The sequence below is a fragment of the Suncus etruscus genome, chromosome 15, assembly GCF_024139225.1.
Source record: "Suncus etruscus isolate mSunEtr1 chromosome 15, mSunEtr1.pri.cur, whole genome shotgun sequence".
Classification (NCBI taxonomy): Eukaryota; Metazoa; Chordata; class Mammalia; order Eulipotyphla; family Soricidae; genus Suncus; species Suncus etruscus.
This window is the reverse complement of record NC_064862.1, coordinates 32,435,628-32,455,785: the sequence shown is the minus strand read 5'-3', so window position 1 is coordinate 32,455,785 and position 20,158 is coordinate 32,435,628. Positions and strand designations below refer to the sequence as shown.

Below are 20,158 nucleotides of genomic sequence, written 5' to 3'. Positions count from 1 at the left end.
TTGGTTCGAATCCCGGCAGCCCATATGGTCCCCCGAGCCTGCCAGGAGTGATTTCTGAGCGTGGAGCCAGGAGTAACCCCTGAGCGCTGCCGGGTATGACCCTTCAAAAAAAAAAAAAAGAAAAGAAAAGAAAAAAGAAATATAGAAGGTGCCAATAGGAAAGTAACTGGGTGGGTCCCTCTAGATGGATGCTGTACATCTATATAAACCGAGTGGAAAAAGTGACTCAGGGTCCCTGACTTTTATAATGATCTTTATAAAAATACTGAGTTAAGTCTGAAATATTATACAAGCATTGCAATATTGAGTTCATGTAGCTACATAATGACGCCCGGACAGGGACCTGAACCCTGGACCCTCAGAACTGTAAGTGAAATATTTCATTGGAAATTTCCTATGCTGACCATCAAATGGTTTCTGTGGTTAGTCATGTGGATTTTACCACCCTTAGTCTTACGCATTGGTGCTCTAGTATACAAGTGGATCATTCCATTTTGTTTAAAACTAATTGGTTTTGATCTAAGGACAATCACTGCAGTTGGATGGTTGTGGTCTATATTTCAAATGAAAAGTGTAGTGTCTCTAGCCATCATAGTTTGTGGAATTTCTGTGTTGACTAACGTTATTATTATGAGCATAGTTATTTGCTGTTATTTCTATTTAGGAAATAGAAAGTGTAGAAATGGTGAGGCTAAAACCAGTATAGATAATAATGAAATTTATCTGACGAAAACTCAGACCAAGGTGCAGGCTGACGAATCCAGCCCCACCATCAACAATATAGAAATTTTTGCTGGAAGAAAAACAACTCAGAATGTTAAGCCTGATTCTAGTGAATTGCTTGACAGTAGTGACTCAGATAATGATCTACCTCCAGTGCTAACTCCACGAAGTATGCCTCCTTCTAGTCACAAAATTGAATCGCAGAGCAGAGCAGATTCAAAAAATGAACCACATGCTCAGTCTCAGAGCTCTATTCAGAGTAATTTTGCTAATCAGGCTTTATCCCCTATAGACGGGGTAAATGTTTCTAACTATGTACCCTATCAGATGGAAGAATTAGATCGGTTTAAAAGATCATGTAAAGAAAATGGGCCAAAATCGCCATACAGTGTGGAGTTATTAAGACTTTGGAGTCATAACTCATCTTGGACTTTGTATGATTTTAAAAGAATCGCTGAAATATGCCTGTCATCTAAACAGCGAACTGAATGGGAAATGTACTATTCAGAAGGCGTAAAAGCTAAATTATATAGTCCGGATGGTATGAAAAAGCAAGTGGCAGGTGTTACTCTATCGTATGAATTATTGATGGCAGAAAATCAATTTGCAAATATTCAGACACAAGCAGCTTTACCTAAGGAAATCTTAAATTTAATCAGGGAGATTGCATTGTCAGCATGGGAAAAAATTGATTCTAACAGCATTGGTAGAGGAAACTTTTTAAAAATTACCCAAGGCCCTTATGAGTCATTTGCAGAGTTTGTAGGTAAGATTAAAGATGCTCTGAAGTTACAGGTGGAAGATGAGGAGATTAGAAACTTCCTAGTAAAATCTGTGGCCTATCATAATGCAAATTCAGCCTGTAGATTAGTATTGAATACATTAAATGAAAAGTCAGATCTGAATGATTACCTTTATGCCTGCCGGAATGTCTATGTGGAACCCCAACCCCCACCCCACTCAGACTCAGTACAAACCTTCCCAGTTACCAAGGGAACAATGTCTTACTCCCCTCGGGGACAGAACACTTTCCGGAAACCAGGTCTTTGCCCAAAATGCAAAAGGGGTCGCCACTGGGCGAAAGATTGCAGATCCAGAAACCTCATTAATAATAACCTAAGTAGAGGTTTCAACACAGTCCCCAGGAGGCAAATCGCCTGCTACCATTGTGGAAAACAGGGACATATCAAAAGAAATTGTCGTCTCCTTATAAATTCAGCTCCCCAAGAACACACATACAAGATGCAGGGAAACGCCCACAGGGCCTCCCCCCAGGCCCTTCCAAATCAGGGGCAAAGTTCACAGACAATAATCCTTCCAAGCCCAGCCCAAGAAAATTCATCACGATAAGGGAATTAATCCACTCTACTTCAGGGAGTGCCGGATTAGACATATTATGCCCAGAGGACATTACAATTTACCCAGGAGCATGCCCTTACATGTTAGAAACTGGCATTGTAGGCCCGCCACCCCCAGATACCATGGGTTTGATTCTTGGCAGAAGTTCCCTCAACATAAAGGGTATATCAGTAATCACTGGTGTCATTGACTCAGATTCCATGGGAGAAATCATTGTAGTTATTACTGTACCAGTTACATGGACCTTTAAAAAAGGAGAAGCGATTGCCCAGATAGTAATAGTGCCTTATGTCAAATTTGGGACTTCAGATAAGACTAGAATTGGAGGTTTTGGAAGCACAGATCCGGGTGCTGCTCAAAACCCAATCGTGGCTCTGGTTACTAAATGTAAAGATGAACACCCAATGATCAAACTTCACTTGGAAGGCAAACCCTTTGATGGAATGATAGATACGGGTGCTCAGGTTACCGTAATTTCTGATAAAGAATGGCCAGAAAATTGGCCTCTTCAGGAAATCCCGTATTCCCTAGAAGGAATAGGAGGCCTGAGTTCCTGTCTGTTGAGTACGAGGACTATACTATTTTACGGCCCAGAAAATCAAAAAGCAATAATCAGACCTCACGTGGGCCCATTTTCACCATCCCTGTGGGGCCGTGACCTACACAAACAGTGGAAAGCAGAATTCCACATCCCATTAGCTCCAGAAGAGTCCGAACCTTCTTTTGATTTAAAAACCCAAAATTTTTAGTGGGGGCCACTACCGTAAAAACACCAGCACCAATAAAAATAAAATGGAAATCTGATGAACCAATTTGGACAGGTCAGTGGCCCCTTAAAACTGATAAATTAAAGGTGCTGACAGAATTAGTGGAGGAACAGCTAAGTTTAGGACATATTGAACCATCTTTTTCTCAATGGAATTCACCTATATTCACTATAAAAAAGAAATCCGGTAAATGGAGACTTTTGATGGATCTTAGAGCTATAAATTTATCCATGATACCTATGGGCAAATTGCAGACTGGTTTACCATCACCTGTAGTTATTCCAAAGGAATGGCCACTAATTATAATTGATCTGAAAGACTGCTTCTACCATATTCCTATCCACCCAGATGATAAAAAACGTTTTGCATTCTCAGTTCCTTCTCTCAATAATACCCATCCCTGCAGACGTTTCCAATGGACTGTTCTCCCCCAAGGCATGCTGAATTCCCCAACCATGTGTCAGTTTTTTGTAGATAAGGTTTTGAGCCCTGCTCGTGAAAAATTTCCTCAAGCCATGATATTTCATTATACAGATGATATCTTGCTCACAATGAACAACGAAACAGATTTACAGGAATTATACTCTTATGTTACTGACTGTTTACAAACATCAGGACTGAAAATAGCTTTAGAAAAAATACAGATAATGCCACCGTATCAATATTTGGGTTTTATTTTGGACCGGACGTCTATACGTCCACAAAAATTTTCTATCAAAAAAGAAAACCTCAGAACGCTTAATGATTTTCAGAGACTTTTAGGTGACGTAAATTGGCTCCGCCCTGCACTAGGAATCCCAAATGCAGAGTTATCTAATCTGTTTAAAACGTTGGAGGGTGATCCTGCTTTAGATAGCCCGAGAAATTTAACAACAGCTGCCAAAAATGAATTGGACATCTTCTTGAGCAGATTACAAAAATCGTTTCTCTCAAGATTCATCCCAGGAGAAAAGGTATTACTGTTAATCTTCCCTACTATAGAAACCCCCACAGGGGCCTTGATGCAACAGTCAGGACCTTTGGAATGGGTGTATTTACATAACAAACAACCTCGCTCAGTTGTCCCCTACTTACAACTGATTTCAGAGATTATTATCAAGGCAAGACTCAGATCTATATCTTTACTAGGTTTTGATCCAGATATAATAGTTTTGCCAGTACCAAAAAAGGAAATTGAGTCAATATTGCCAATTAATGAATCTCTACAAAGGGCCCTCTCAGATTTCACAGGAGAAATATCCTCCCATTATCCAGCAGGAAAAATTTGGGACTTTTTAAAGAAAACTCAGTTTGTTATTTCTTCAATTGTTCGGGATTCCCCTATTCCCAATGCCAAGGTTTTTTACATTGATGGATCCCAAAATGGAAAAGGAGGAATAACTGGAGACAACATTAATATGACCATAGATACCAAATATAAATCTGCACAGAAAGTTGAATTAGCAACGTTAATTTACCTATTAGAAAATGTATCTGAAGCCATGAATATAGTTTCTGATTCTTTGTATGTGGTAAATTTATGTCATGTGATAGCCACTGCATCCCTTAATGCTAATAACCCGATCATACAGGACTTACTTAAACAATTACAGCAGCTTCTTCAAAAACGAACTGAGCCCATCTTCATCACACATATTAGAGCCCACTCAGGTCTTCCAGGACCTATGGCTCAAGGAAATAAAACTGCTGACTTGCTAGCAATGCCTATATTTAAATCACCTATAGAGGAACATTCAGCCCTACACACAAATGCTCGCCGTTTACATGTGAATTACCAAATTCCATGGAGGCAAGCTAGAGAAATCGTAGAAAACTGCAACGTATGTGCACCGTTAACAAAAAAGACTCACATAGCAGGAGCAAACCCAAGAGGCTTACAGTCTAACGAACTTTGGCAAATGGATATAACTCAAACAGATTTATTTCCAAGGAAACCTTATCTTCATGTTGTGGTGGACACTTATTCTCGGTTTATGTGGGCAATTCCCATGTCTTCTCAAAAATCTAAGGCTGCTTGTAGTTTTCTTTTACAATGTTTCTCTGTGATGGGTATTCCATATTCTATAAAAACTGATAATGGGCCAGCCTATGTTAGCAAAACTTTTGAATTTTTTTGTAAGGAATGGCAGATAAGACATCTCAGAGGAATTCCTTACAATTGTAGGGGACAGGCCATTGTAGAAAGGACTCACAGAACCTTAAAAACTCAATTGCAAAAAAATAGAAAAAGAGGTTTACCACCAACGGATTTGCTGTCTTTGACTCTTATCACACTAAATTACTTTAACTTACCCCAAGGGGAAAGCTACACTGCAGCGGAAAGACATTTTAAAGAAGATATTCAGAGACAAGAAACAACCCATAAACCTATTTGGATCAAGGAGGATGAAAAATGGATAGCTGGCTATCTTCTCCTAAGAGGAAGGGGTTATGCCTATGTTTCTATAAATGATGACCCTCCCAAAAAATTTTGGGTTCCATTACGTCTTGTTAGAAATCGGGCTAGCACAAATGATCAGGTTCAGACTACAAACTCCCCTTCAGAGAAAAAACAGAATACTTCAGACACTAACAGCAGTAATATTACTAAGGTCTCTGGGGCAGGGAACGATTTAGCTGTCACACACCATACAATGAGTGAGACTGATGGTAGTGATAAACCCTTACACTCCGAGATGCAAAAGGAAAGACAGGAACCTGTCTTAACTGGGCTCCAAAATATAGGAAACTCTTGCTACATGAACTCAATATTGCAATTATAATTGCTTGTATAATATTTCAGACTTAACTCAGTATTTTTATAAAGATCATTATAAAAAGGATATTAACAAGAAAAATCCGATGGGGCATGAAGGTAAATTAGCCGAAGAATTTGGTCGGCTCATCAAAACCATGGGAAATGGATTTCATAGATATATTAACCCTGAAAGCTTCAAAGTAACAATTGGTTTACTTAATGACCAGTTTGCTGGACACAATCAGCAGGATCCTCACGAACTACTGATGTTCCTAATAGAGGGATTACATCAGGACTTGCTTACTGTAAATCTAATGACAGACAAAACTACACATCTCATGGGAAATGAAAATTATGAACAATTTAGTCCAGAACACCAAAAGGCTCATAAATCTATTATTTATGATCTCTTTCAAGGACAATTCAAATCTATACTCCAGTGTCTCACTTGCCACCAAAAGTCTGAGGTTTATGAGACATTTGTTCATTTGTCTTTGGCTGTTACATCTACAGATAAATGTACATTACAGGAATGCCTCTCTGAATTTTTTAAAGAAGAAGAATTAAGAAATGACAACAAAGTTCTGTGCAACAGTTGCAAAAATAGAAGGGATTTTTCAAAGAAAACGTACTTATGGAAACTGCCACCAGTACTTATAATACACTTGAAACGTTTTGCTTTTGATGGCAAACAAATAAAAAAATTGCATACTTATGTAGATTTTCCTTTAGAAGACCTCAATTTAGAGGAATTCACTTCAGAGAATAAAAGCAAGATTAAGAAATACAACTTATCATCGGTGTCAAACCATTATGGTAAAGTTCACTATGGACACTGTACTTCATACTGTAAAATTGCTGCAAAACAACACTGGATCAATTTTGATGACAAGAAGATCAAAAAAGTCCCTAATACATTGGTGAAATCCACAGCAGCATACATCCTGTTTTATACTTCTTAGAGATCTACAATGAACACCAGATAATCATTTTACTTCCTTATCAGTTGCTATTAATGCTCTAGGATTCTTTCCACAGGCATGATCAATGAATATAGATTGAAAATCATGAATCCCCAATGTGTTTCCTTGTAGGATGGATTTATGTCTTAATTTCATTATTGCTCTAGGTCTCAGTTAATCATGAAATTTTACAAATTAATTTAGTCAAGGTTCACCTGAAAGAGAAATTTCTCATCATATTAATGTTGTTTTTCTTTCTAGGTATACTCATTTAACGACTTTCACTCTTTTTATTTTAACATCATTGCTTTATTTCCCTCAATTTAGGTTTTAAGACGCTTACATAATGATAATTTTAGGTGGACTTTCTTCACAGTGCTTCTTGCCTATGATTGATTATCATAAAGTTACTGTTATACAATAACTTTGTATATATACTGATATACACGTATAGTAGAGTTGTCCATGTTTGTATTATGCATGAAATTCTCTTTCAGATCTGCTAGGCAAAACCATAAAAAAAAAATTTTTTTTTTGTGAATTTGAAATGATTTATCTAAACAATTGCCGGCTATTACATTTTAAGGAGCTTTTAATTGATTCAGCTGAATTCTCTTTTGCTCTATTTTGGATCCTTTCCAACAAATATTTTTTAGTATGAGTGAGTGTTATGGCCATATTTTTTGTGAAGTCTGTGTATGTATGTCTTGTTTAGTGTCTGTCTGTTCTGCATATTTTGTATATAGTTTCCTTTTTCCTAACTTTATCTTCCCCAAATTAGTCTTCCTTATCCTTCCTTCTCTCTTCCTAGTCCTTAACATTTTAATTTTCAGGATTTCACATGTGCAACCCATCTCCTTCACCCACAACTACAAGCTTCCTGATCTCGGCGGGAAGAAGAAATCCATGACTGTTGGAGTTTTACACCATATATGCTGCAAACTTGTTGGAAATGAAGCCACCTGGGATTTGTGTCACAATGTAACACCAGAGAAAAGATCCATGGACAAGACCCACAGTCTCTGGATCCCAGTTAAACTGTGCTATCTGAATTTCTGGTTTTCCATCCACATACAAAATGCTATTGTTGACCGTTTCTACAATGGCTACCCCAAGATTGCACCGATCCCAAAGGAAATACAGAAGCCCAACCAACTTATGATGTAATGATGTAACGCTTGGGGATGCCCCAACACATGGATGACTGTACTGGCCTTCCTTCTTCATTCAGCTTGATGTTATCTCCTGTACAAGGCTTCAACCGGCTTTTCCAGACCCATCAAGTGTCTTCTGCCGGTCTTTTTGGAGTTCCAGACCCCTCATATTTACACATTGGTATTGAACTCTGTAGAAATTACATCTGTTGTTTTTCCTATAACTGTAATCCTTTGAAGTTATGTTTGGTACTTCGCTTCTTTTGACTATCGTAATTAATGTTTTTTTATTTTAGTTTTTAATATTAGGAATCGATGTTGTATTACATTAAGGTTTTGCTTTCTTGACTTTAGGTTTGTGAGTTATATATTATTGTCTATAATTTCCCAAATGATATTTTTGTCTGTTCTCAGGGTTTTTTGCGTGGGCGCATCATAGGCAAAATACTAGGTTTATAGAAGGTTCCATCCATTTTGGATGGGCCCTCAAGTTGTTTATTTACACAGGGAGGGTCTCTGCCTTAAACATTTTGTTTTGGTTTGTGACTTAAGCTCCCATCTATAAATAGTCGACATCAATTTCAGACATCTTATGGACTTCAGACCGGATTAAGAACTTGGACTAAGTTCAGATACCTATTGATCATCATTGCAGTGGCTCCCCACTGTGCAGAGGGTGTATGTGCCACTTCTTCCGAAATAAAGGCCTAGTTCAATGCCCTCAAAGATGGGCTTTCTGGTCTACCTGAACTTGAATAAAAATGGAGCTGGAGAGATAGCATGGAGGCGAGGCGTTGGCCTTTCATGCAGAAGGTCATTGGTTCAAATGCCGGTATCTGCCAGGAGCGATTTCTGAACGTGGAGTCAGGAGTAACTCCTGAGCACTGCCAGGTGTGACCCAAAAACGACCACCACCACCACCTACAACAACAACAAATAAAGAAAAGGTGCTTCTTCTTGCCTGCTACACAACCTTTCTGGTGTCTCTTCGAAAGATCTATGTACGTCTTAGATTTATCTTCTCAGGAGCTTGTAGTTGATTCCTTGATACATGTTTCTGGTTTTAGACACCCTGTGCTTAGGTTAGAAGTTTTTCTTTACATTTTCCTGTGATGCGCTTATGCAAACAGCCGCTCTTTTATTATTGACTAATTTTTCTTTTAATAATTGTAGACAATATTGTTTGTTTACTAAAAACAAAAGGGGGAATTGTTGTGTATGTAAATATTTTGGGGGATTACTATGTTGCTCACCCTAATCTGATTAGGTGATTGTGCCCTACCCTAGGGTGTGACCTGGCATTCTGCCCCCACCCTAGGGTAGGACCTGATTCTGCTTCCACCATTGGTTGGTATCTGATCCCACCATTGGGTGGGACCTGACTCTGGACTATAAGAGCAAGGGTCTGTGGAAGGCGAGGGGCTTTTGCTGGCTGGAACTGAATCGGAGTCTTTGGACTTCAGTTTTGTCCATCCAAATAAAGCAAATATTTCCACGAGCCTGATTGTCTGCGAGCTGTTTACCCGCCGTTTCACCTCAGAACCGTGGGCTAGACAGGGTGGCAGACACGTGCTACGAGCTGGAAGAAAAGGGCCTCATTCTCCATCCCTCCATCAGTCAACCTCTTCAGGGGCTGTCCTGCTACACCTGACTGGAAGCCTGTTTCCAGGTGGAAGTCTTGGACCCTTAGCTAGCTAAGCAAAGAAAACCCCACTTTGTGACTTGTATTGCCAAGTGGACTCTTTGTCCTATTGCTTGGTTGCTAGCTCAAACCCAACACCCTCTAGTTTGCAGATGGGGAAACAGAAACTGAGGCTTAGGGAGAAAACAGGACTTTTCCAGGGTCACCGAGGCAGGGAGCCTAGCTGCCAAAACTTGCCCATGCCAGGTCCCTGAGCCCTGTCTCAAGCCCATCACAAAGGCCGAGGGAAACAGCAGCATCTATGTAGGCGTGTGTGGATCTTAGGAGTCGTAGGATCTGGGCTTCAGAGACCAGTTGTTCCTGTCTTGCCTAATTTCTGTGTTTCGAGTTTTTCTTTGCGGTTGTTGCAGGATTTGCCAAGATGCAAGCATATTCAGGTGTGAAAGCCAAAGCTCCCTGGGAATGTGAAAACCAAAGTTTTCTGGGCCTAGGACCAACATGGTCCTAAGCCCCCAGTAAAGCCACTGTAAAATATTTTCCTCTGGGCCGGAGAAATAGCATGAAGATAGGACATTTACCTTGCATGCAGAAGGTCGGTGGTTCGAATCCCGGCATCCCATATGATCCCCCGAGCCTGCCAGGAGCGATTTCTGAGCATAGAGCCAGGAGTAACCCCCGAGCACTTCCGGGTGTGACCCAAAAACAAAACAAAACAAAACAAAAAATATTTTCCTCTCTATAACTTCTTGACAGACAGAGGATGTTAGCTTAAAGATAAGACTGCAAAATGTACCCTGTAAAGTCAGGATCTGTCCAGCTGAAATAGAGGAACTAGGTGGATCCGACTATTCCACCAAATAAGAACATGTTTCACCAGACAAGGAACCCATGATACAAAAAGATGAATCAGCAATAAATTGAGACATCAACCCTGAGTATGATATGAGTTCTGTTCAAGTGGATGAAATGCTTGCATTATTGTATTAAAATGGAATGCTTATAAAGCTCTATATATAATGCTTGAAGATTTAACTCAAGGTCCTTGTCAAGACTCCCTTGGTTGGATGAGACTTGGATCTTGACTAGTTGAATAAACTTCCTTTTGAGTCTTGCATTATCAAAGGTGATCTCTGACTCTCAGCACCGACTTGGGTGGTCAATTCAAACACTAACACAGGGCCACATCTAGGAACAAGTTGGGCATCTTGCTTTGCCTCCAACTTTAGTCTCCTCTAGATATAGAGGACACACCACAGAAAGATCAGGGCAGACAGGTGATGAAGCCCCAAGGAAACAGAGGCCCACAGGCAGGCAGCAGGCTTAGAGAGAACAATCATGAGGTAAGACACATATTCCCAGGTAGTGGTCAATACCACTCCACTTCTATGTTAGCTGTTTGTTATCAGAGCCCAGGCATCTGAGGTATAGTCCCTTTTTGCCTGATGGGAGGCCAACTTGTCCGTGTCTCATCCTGCAACTCCCCAAGCCTGGCACCTGATGATTGATAAACGAACGACTCCCAATGACCCACCAGGCAGAAGCCATGGCTCACCCCCCAAGTGAATCCATTATGTGAGAAGCTACCTGAGGGCATCCAGACTGGGGGTCCTTGGGTCCTAATTCCATCCCTTTTGTTTCCTTGCTATGAATTAGAGCCTCAATATTCCCTCCAAAAGAATGATTGTAGGGGCTGGAGTGACAGCACACCAGTAGGGTGTTTGCTTCCACGCAGTCAACATAGGTTCAATTACTGGCATCCCATATGGTCCCCGAGCCTGTCAGGGGTGATTTCTGAGTGAAGAGCCAGGAGTAACCCCTGAGCCCCACTGGGTTTGCCTCCTCCCCCCAAAAAAATAATGATTGCAATAAGAGAAATAGCACAGCAGATTGGGTATTTGCCTTGCACACAGTTGGCATGGGTCTAATCCCTTGCATCCCTTATGGTTCCCCCAAGCATCTCCAGGAGTGATTCGTGAGCATCGATGGATGTGATATAAGAAGCAAAAGCCAAACAAAACAAAAAGGATATATGCAATTCTTCCTGCGTCACAGGCTGCTATGCAGACCTGTGGCCCCCAAGAATGTGTCTAGCACACAAAGCTGACACAGGACACTGAACTCAGGCCACCCTATTGATCCTCTCACTATTGCCTCCAGAATACTGGTCATGTCCCCTTTGGGGCTAGTCTCACTGACTCACAGGGGATTCAAAAAGCAGCCGAGACCTTGACTTAGAGGGATCGAGGATGATGTTACCAAGCCCAGACAGGAGATTCCTCAGAAAGAAGCCTGCAATTCTCAAGGTCGCACCTCACCGCAGCAGCTAGAGCCTCTGCCTAGAACCCAGGGGACAGTCCCAGACATTCAGGGCAGACCATTCCTCCTTCCCCGATCACCCCTATGAAGGAAGAGACTCACCTAGGCCGCCCCCTCTGTCTCCTAGCCTGAGCTCTGTCTGGGTTCAGGCTGCCTCTGTGGTCACCAGGAAACAGAGCGCTCCAATGACACCCTGGCAGGCTGGCTGGCTCCCTCACGCCTCAGTGGGTGTGAATATGCATGAATTTCCTTCCAGGACAGCAGGTGGCAGGTCCCTGCTCTCTGCAGGTGCCACCCTGACCCACTGTCCCCAGGGTGTTCTCTGGCCTTCTCTGCACCTCACTGACCAAGCTCCTTTATCCAAGGGCTCAGCAAGATTCTGGGTGTCCTTGGACTAAGGACACCAGCAGCCGCAGAGCCCGGCAGAGAGCCCGGATAGGCTTCTGGGGGAAGCAGGTGGGGTGGAAGGCCATCAGTGTATCTCAAAAGATGAAGAAGGGCAGTAGGAGAGACTCCAGAAGCCCAATTGCCCCCAAACAGATCCCATTGAAGTCTGTCCCCTACCTTCCAAGATCGGCTCACTCTTCCAGTGTAGAAATCAAGGCTCAGAGAGGGGGACTCACCAGCTCAATGTCACACAGCCAGCCTAGATTACCAGAACTCAAATCCTCACAAGGACTTTCCCAACTGCAGAGTTCCAGGACACTGTTAAGTGAGGACAAGGTTTGCCTGGAATCAGAGTGCAGGTGCTTTCTGGCTGAAAGAGTGCCTGGATATGCAGCCCCCAGCCGTACTTTCCTTCAAGCACTGATGCTCCTGGCCCTGGTTCAGAGCTCTGGGGACCTGCTGTGTCAAGTTTACTCCTTGACTGGATATCAATGGATCCTCGAAGCGCTCCCAGAATGAAAAATTGATTCCCATTTCCCTATCCCCTTGGAGGGGAAAAAGATCTTGGTAATATTTATCTGCAGCAAATAATCCACACAGACAAGAGGGTAAAAAGGCAAGAAGGTCAGATGCAGAATCCTTTGTCAGCCTACCACCAGCTCCAAAAACCTAGAGCTAGCTAGTTAGCTGCCCCAAAAGACTCTGATCACCTCGCTGGAACAGTATTTATTAGGTTCTCAACAGCGTCCGCACCTGGAAGGTCGTAGGTGAGACAATAGGCAGAAATAAGGATATTATAGAGAAATATTCTTTTTCGTTTTAAAAAAACTTTATTTATTGATTGATTGATTGTTGGGCCACACCTAATGATGCTCAGGAGTTACTTCTGGCTCTGCACTCAGAAATTGCCCCTGGCAGGCTAGGGGACCATATGGGATGTTGGGAATCAAACCGGGTCCCTCCCTGGTTGGCTGCATGCAAGGCAAAGCCCTACCACTGTGCTATCTCTCCAGCCCATAGAGAAATAGTATTCTAAAGGCTTCCATATATAACAGGGAACTACTTGTGGTCAGGTCCCTTCGCCCATGGGCACAGTGTGACCAGACAGGGAAGGTGAGAAAGGAGAAGAGCAAAGATGGGTGGGAGCAAGGAGGGGAAGAAGTCTCAAGGAGAAAAAGAGGCTAGCCGGGTCCCTCAAGAGAGCCACTGCAGAGCACTTTAAGAAACCTCTACTCCTTGGAAGCCATCCCCCAAGGAGGAACATTACAAATGCACAGGAAGAAGGTGGAATTCAGGGGCCCCAAAGGTCTTTTCAAGGAAAAGGAAAACTTGAGTGGGGAGAAAAGACTCCCATACATGTTCAGAGTGCAGATCTGGCAGTGGCTATAAACATTCTGAAAGGGTCCCCCTCACACCCAGAATATGACAGAGGTAACAAAAGCTCTGAGACGGGGAGCAAGAATTGAGGAGTCCCAGAGACTCAGGAAGAGAATGTTAAGAAGAGTTGGGGGAAGTGTGAGAAGAAGAGGAAGAGGAGTATAAAGAAGAGGAAGAAGAAAAAGAGGAAGAAAGGGAAGAATAAAAAGAAAAAAGGAAGAAGAGAAAGAAAAAGAAAAGGAGGAGGAAGAGGAAGAGGAAGGAGAAAAATAAGAAGAAAAAGGAAAAGAAGAGAATAAAAAGTAAAGAGTAAAAAGGAGAAGAGAAAGAAGAAAATAAAGAAGAGCAGGAGAAAGAAAAGAAGAGGAAGTAGAAGAGGAGGAGGAAGAAGAAGAGGAAGAAGCAGAAGAGAAGGAAGAAGAAAAAGAAGAGAAGGAAAAAAGGAAAATGGACTAAAGCTTTATTTTTTTTTTGTTTTTGTTTTTGGGTCACACCAACAGCATCCAGGGGTTACTCCTGGCTCTACGCTCAGAAATCACTCCTGTCAGGCTCGGGGGACCATATGGGATGCTGGGGTTCGACCCACCATTCTTCTCCATGCAAGGCAAACGTCCTGCTTCTGTGCTATCTCTCCAGCCCCTGAAGATTTATTTTTAATTTTTTTCTTATAATGGTGTCTTTGTTTAAGCACCATGATTATAAACATGTCTGTAATTGAATTTCAGTTAAAATTTTAAAAAAAAATTGGGGCAGGATAGATAGCATGGAGGTTTGCCTTGCATGCAGAAGAACAGTGGTTCTAATCCCAGCATTCCATATGATCCCCCGAGCCTGCCAGGAGTGATTTCTGAGCATAGAGGCAAGAATAGCCCCTGAGCGATGCCAGGTATGACCCAAAAACAAAAAACAAAAACAAAAAGAGAGAGAGAGAGAGGGACCGGAGAGATAGCATGAAGGTAGGCATTTGCCTTGTATGCAGAAGGACAGCGATTTGAATCCTGGCATCCCATATGGTCTCTGAGCCTACCAGGAGTAATTTCTGAGCCTAGAGCCAGGAGTAAGCCCTGAGTGCTGCTGGGTGTGACCCAAAATCAAAGGGAAAAAAGAAAAAAAAATAATACTTCAGGGGTAAGGTTTCCCTGTATTTAGGCCAAAGGCTTTTCCTTTATATTTCTCTCATATTTTGCTGGGCCTATGCAAAAAAGAAAGAAATTACCCCAAAATAGAACATTAAAAAGGGGACAAGGCCTGCAATGATAGCAATAGCAGGTGGGGTGTTTGCCTTGCACCTGGGTTCAATCACTAGCCGAACCTATAGTCCCTGGAGCCCACCAGGTGTGATCCCTAAAAAAAAAAAAAAAATTACCACTGAGTACTTTTCAGAAAGACAGAAAATGGGGGGCCAGAGCCATAGCGCAGCAGGTAGGGGGTTTGCCTTGCACGCTGCTGACCTGGATTCGATCCCCTGCATCCCATATGGTCCCTTGAACCTTCCAGAAATGATTCCTGAGTGCAGAGCAAAAAAATAACCCTTGGGCACCACTGGGTGTGGTCCCAAAAATTAAATAAATAAATAAATAAATAAATAAATAAATAAATAAATAAATAAATAAATAGACAAAAATCTCCCCAGCATTGCTGGATTGAACCACCAGCCTGGTTGGCCAGTAATCAACCACTGATGGGGTCCTTAGGTTTCTCTATCACCACTTGGTGCTTAACCTCCAAATTACTCTCTCCAAATAAAGAGAAAATAGGGGCTGGAGAGATAGCACAGTGGTAGGGCATTTGCCTGAGATGCAGAAGGATGGTGGTTCGAATCCTGGTATCCCATATGGTCCCCCGAGCCTGCTAGGAGCGATTTCTGAGCACAGATATCCCCTGAGCGCTGTCGGGTGTAACCCTCCCAAAAAAAAAAAGAGTGAGAGAGAGAGAATAACAAGCTACAGCTCAAAAAATAAAATAAAATAGCTTGTGACATATAGGTATTCATTGAGATGATGCCAGACCATGAAAAGATGCATGCACAGCTATGTTCAATGTACCTCTAAATACAATAGTCAGGATGTGGAAACAATTCAAATGTCCAACAACAGATGAAAAGATCAAGAAGATGTGGCATGAGGCTGGAGAAGACAGGGGAAGGGAGCTTGCCTTTCATGCAGCCAACCCAGGTTTAATCCCCCCAGCATCCCCTATATGGTTTCCCTGAGCCTACCATAAGTAATTCCTAAGTGCAGAGTCAGGAGTAACCCCAGGACATGGATGGCTGTAGTCCAACAACAATAAAATAAAATAAATAAAAAACAATAAAGTAATGACACATTAATAAAATAATAACACTGGAGCTGGAACAGGTAGGGTTCTCACCTTACACAAAGCCAACCCAGGTTCTAATATCCCATACGATCCCCTCAGCACAGACAAGAATGATTCCTAAATTCAGTTCTAGTAGTCACCCATAAGCATTACCAGGTGTGGCAAATAAATAATGAATAAAAATAAATTTATTTAATAAATAATATGAATGATAATAAATCTAATAAATATATGGTTGTGGCAAATAAGTAAATAATAAACATAAATAAATAAAACATAAGTGTTAGAGACTGAAGTGATAGTAGAGTCTTGTATGCTGCTAACCCCAGATTTGATGCCTGCCATTTGAACCCCTCTAAGAGTGATCCCTAAACATAAAGCCATGTATAAGCCTTAAACATTGCTGGTTGTGGCCCCCCAGATTAAATTAAATCATAAATATTAACACTACTATACCATGCTTCTTAAACTGTTGTTATAAAAATCAATTTAAACTAACTCACCTACTCTAAAGAATATGAAAATAAAATGATGCCATGATCTACATTGAAGAGCCTATCTATCTATTTGTCACCTCCACAAATACCCATAAACACATCCACATCCATACTTTATTTATTTATTTATTTTGGGTTTTTGGGCCACACCCATTTGATGCTCAGGGGTTACTCCTGGCTATGCGCTCAGAAATAGCTCCTGGCTTGGGGGGACCATATGGGACTCCGGAGGATCGAACCACGGTCCATCCTACGCTAGCACTTGCAAGGCAGACACCTTACCTCTATCGCCACCTCTCCGGCCCCATACTTTATTTTTAACAGTTAGTATTACTTTGGAAATTTTTTCATATGCACAGTGTGTAGGTCTCTTATCTTGAATATAGCAGACCCAGGTTCAATCCCCAGCATCCTATGTATGGTCCCCCAAGCCCTGCCTGTAATGCTCTCTGAGTACAAACCAGGAGTAAGCCCTGCACACTCAAAATCAGAACAAAATAACTTTAATATGAAAAAAATTCCATTTTGAAGAAAAAGTACGGCAGGAGGTAGAAAGCACCAGGGTGTATCTGAGGCCATCTCCATGACCATTGGAGCTCATGTCCTTCACAGAAAGGAAGTAGTAGGTCCTGGGATGAAACTGTGAGCAACAGAGGCAGATGGGAATGACAATGGGGTGGGGGCCCAGCTCTCCCTCTAAAGGTGCAGAAACAGAGATAGGAGGACCACCTGCAGGGCTTTTTAATAAAACCCCTAACTTGGAGCCCCCAGAATCATCTCCAAACTGTCCACCCTGCCAGGGCTAGCCTGCCTGTGTGGGTTGCTGCCATTACAGTCCCTTTCTCCACTGATTCAGACAGCAGTTGACAATCATATTGTCAACTCCCTCTACCATCTCAAAGAGCACTGATGCCCAGGAACCCAATGTCACAGAGCCGTCCAGTTTGCCACAGGACAGGTGGGGAAAATGAGGCTCAGAGACCTGTGGGGGGGGCGGTCCAGGACAAATCAGAATAAGAGCATCTCCAAGATGCTTCCTGCCACCACCACCCCATGCAAAGCCTCCTACAAGTGTAGATTGGAGGTTTTGCCAAGAAGTCAGTAGCTCTCCTGGTCTGGAGGAACTGTGAGGGGAACAGAATAATAGAATCTGCCTAGAGTCAGACTGAAACTCTTTGAAAGGAATGTCATGAACTTGTTGGTATCTAAGTAAGTCACAAGGGAAAGGTCTGGAAGAACTGAGCACTTGCTATCCCCTCACGTCCTCAACTAAGGGAGGACTGACAGGCTCAATCTACTACCTCCTTGACAGGGGACCCACCCCTCCGAGCCCCAATTTCCTTGTTTAAAAAAAGGGGACACAGGGCCGGAGAGATAGAATGGAGGTAAGGCATTTGCCTTTCATGCAGAAGGTCGGTGGTTCGAATCCCAGCATCCCATATGGTCCCCCGAGCCTGCCAGGAGCGGTTTCTGAGCATAGAACCAGGAGTAACCCCTGAGCACTGCCAAGTATGACCCAAAAACTAAAAACCAAAAAAGAAAAAAAGGGGGGGGCACTGCCCCCTCAAAGTCTCACAATGAAGTTAAGTGAGATCTGTCCACAGAGCCTTGTGTACACTTCGAGTTACCTGAGCCTTCTAGAACCATCTGGCAGGAGAAGCAGGACTCCTCATCCAAGAACCCCATGCCCAGACACCCAGGTCCCTAATTTAATTTCCCATATAAGCGAACTGAGGCTTAGATAGAAAAGGATTTGCTTAGGATCCCAGGGTAAATCAAGGCATCACAGAAACCAAATTGGAGTGATGGTGTTCATGTCCCACAGAATCTCCACCTTGGAATTGAATGCTAGGGAAACAGTGGACATTTCCAAGCATCTCTCTTCCAACCCCTCCCCCACAGCCTGCAGACCCCCTTTGACCCCTTAGCTCTATCCTGTCCTAAAGTGCCTGGACTAACATAAGACTTCAGAAGGAGGTTGCCCAGATTCCAAGCCCCATCAAAATGAAGATAGAAACCCTCGCATTGCCAGATTTGGAATTCCACCAGCCCTGTCAGTTCTCTGGTTTAATCATTATCTTTCACCATCTGGCACACTCAGTCACTTCCACCCATAGGGAGGGGCTCCTTGTTGGGCAGGAGACCGTGTTTGCAGACATTTCACCCATGTCCATGAGGCTAGGAAAAGCACAGGACGCCAGCAGCAGACTTCTGGACCGCAGGAAATTCCCACATGCAGTGCTGCCGGAGTGAGCAGCAGGCAAAGCAATAGTCAGGGTAGCAGCTGGGAACAGGGCTCTGTTGTATCTGCTCCCAGGGAAATGGCCTGCCCACCCCCTGAGTGTCAGGCAGAGCTGGGAGCTAAAGAGGTGAGGGGAAAAGGGGTCCTCAGTGGGGTTATTTGGGGGCACATATGGCTGATCTAAGAGGCTAGGAGCCACAGAGGCAGAGAGGTCTTGAGTAGGATATAACCTGGGTGAGACTTTGATGCGGTGCCTAAGTGGCTGCATTGGGACTAAGTGACTTTTGGGCAAGTTTAATTTAGCAAGCCTTAGTTTCTCTCCCTGGATAATGAAGGCATAGCCATACTTCCTTTGCAAGGCCAGGAATAGAGCAACAGCGGAGTTGATATTCTAGCCTGCCCCACTGATCCTGGGAGGAAGAGGTTTGTGTCTCCTAACTGGTCCACTCTGCTGAGGATTTCCATGGCCGCTCTGATCTCCAGGGCAACCCAGGCGTCAGGTATCAGGTATGCCAGGCTTTCTCCTGCCATCTTTCCCTCCCAATGGTGTGGGTTACAACATTCATATGTGAGCCATCAGCACCTGCCGCCTGCAGAACCTAAGGACCATTTGGATGGGCCCAGCCTTGCTCTGTGCTATTTCTCAGGGTTCTCCTTAGGTTTGAGTGGATAGAACAGGCACTGTTGCATTTTTGTGAACCCCTTCCTGCTTTGGGGCTCGTCAGCACTCACAAACACCCCCATGGCCACAATCCCTTAGAAGTAGAGGTTGGATAAAACTGTTTACAAGATGGGGGGGGGGGAAAGTATAGGTTGGGATCTTCCCCTAGCAGAAGGGAATTTCCTTTCATTCCAGCTCTGATGCATGCATGTTCTCCAGGGAGGGAAAGAGGGAGGTGAAATCCTGACTGTAGAGCTGGGGCACGGGGGCACAGGTTAATTATTAAGGGACACAAGCTATAGACCCACCCATCCCATTTTCAGAGGACTGGAAAAACCCGATAAAGGACTTGCCGGGTTCCCCACTCTGTCAGGGGCGCCCCGACCCTGGAGCCTGTGTAAAACTTCATAGAACTCAGGTGGGTGGATGGGTGTACTCCGTCCCAGGCTAGGGACGTTAGGGTAGGAGGGGCTGAACCGGATAGTAGACGGAGGCAGAAGACAAATTGGAGGATGGAGGGGCGAGGGGTTGGGCCGCTATAAACTGACCTTGTCCCGTTGTTCTCTGGCTTGGTTTGGCGTGGCTGGCTCGGCCCTGGGGCCGCGCCGCCCGGGCGCTTACTAGGCGGACCCGCCTGGGCCCCCTGCTCGGCCTGGCCCCGCCTGCACCCCCGGCCCCCTGCTCGGCCTGGCCTGGACCATGCCGCCGCACCCCCGCCGCCGCATCGCATCCGAGCTTGCTCCAGGACAGGTGCGGCCGCCCTCCTGGCCCGGCCCTGGCTATGACCAATGGGCGCCCAGGCCCCGGGCCCCCTCCCAGCCCTTTCGCGCCCTCCCGGGCTTCACAGAAGCTGCATTCAAGGCGCAGGGGCGCCCTCGCCCAAGGCCCAACAAGACCCGTTTGTTTCTGAAGCGCTAACAGGGCCATTGTCCTGCAGCAGTCAGGCCCTGAGACTGGCATCCAGTCTCGGAAGATTCACGGGTGCCTAGGAAACGGGGTGGCATGGTGGTGGGAC

General features: G+C 43.8%; 1 protein-coding gene across 1 annotated transcript in view; it reads right to left on the bottom strand.

Annotated features, from left to right (window-relative positions):
• Window positions 1–19,771, bottom strand: part of GAL3ST1 (galactose-3-O-sulfotransferase 1) — a 31,250-nt gene extending 11,479 nt beyond the window's left edge. The window contains exon 1 of the mRNA XM_049788828.1: window positions 19,692–19,771. The gene's annotated coding sequence lies outside the window, so the exon portion shown is untranslated. The remainder of the gene's footprint in view (window positions 1–19,691) is intronic.
• Between the last annotated feature and the right edge of the window lie 387 nt (window positions 19,772–20,158).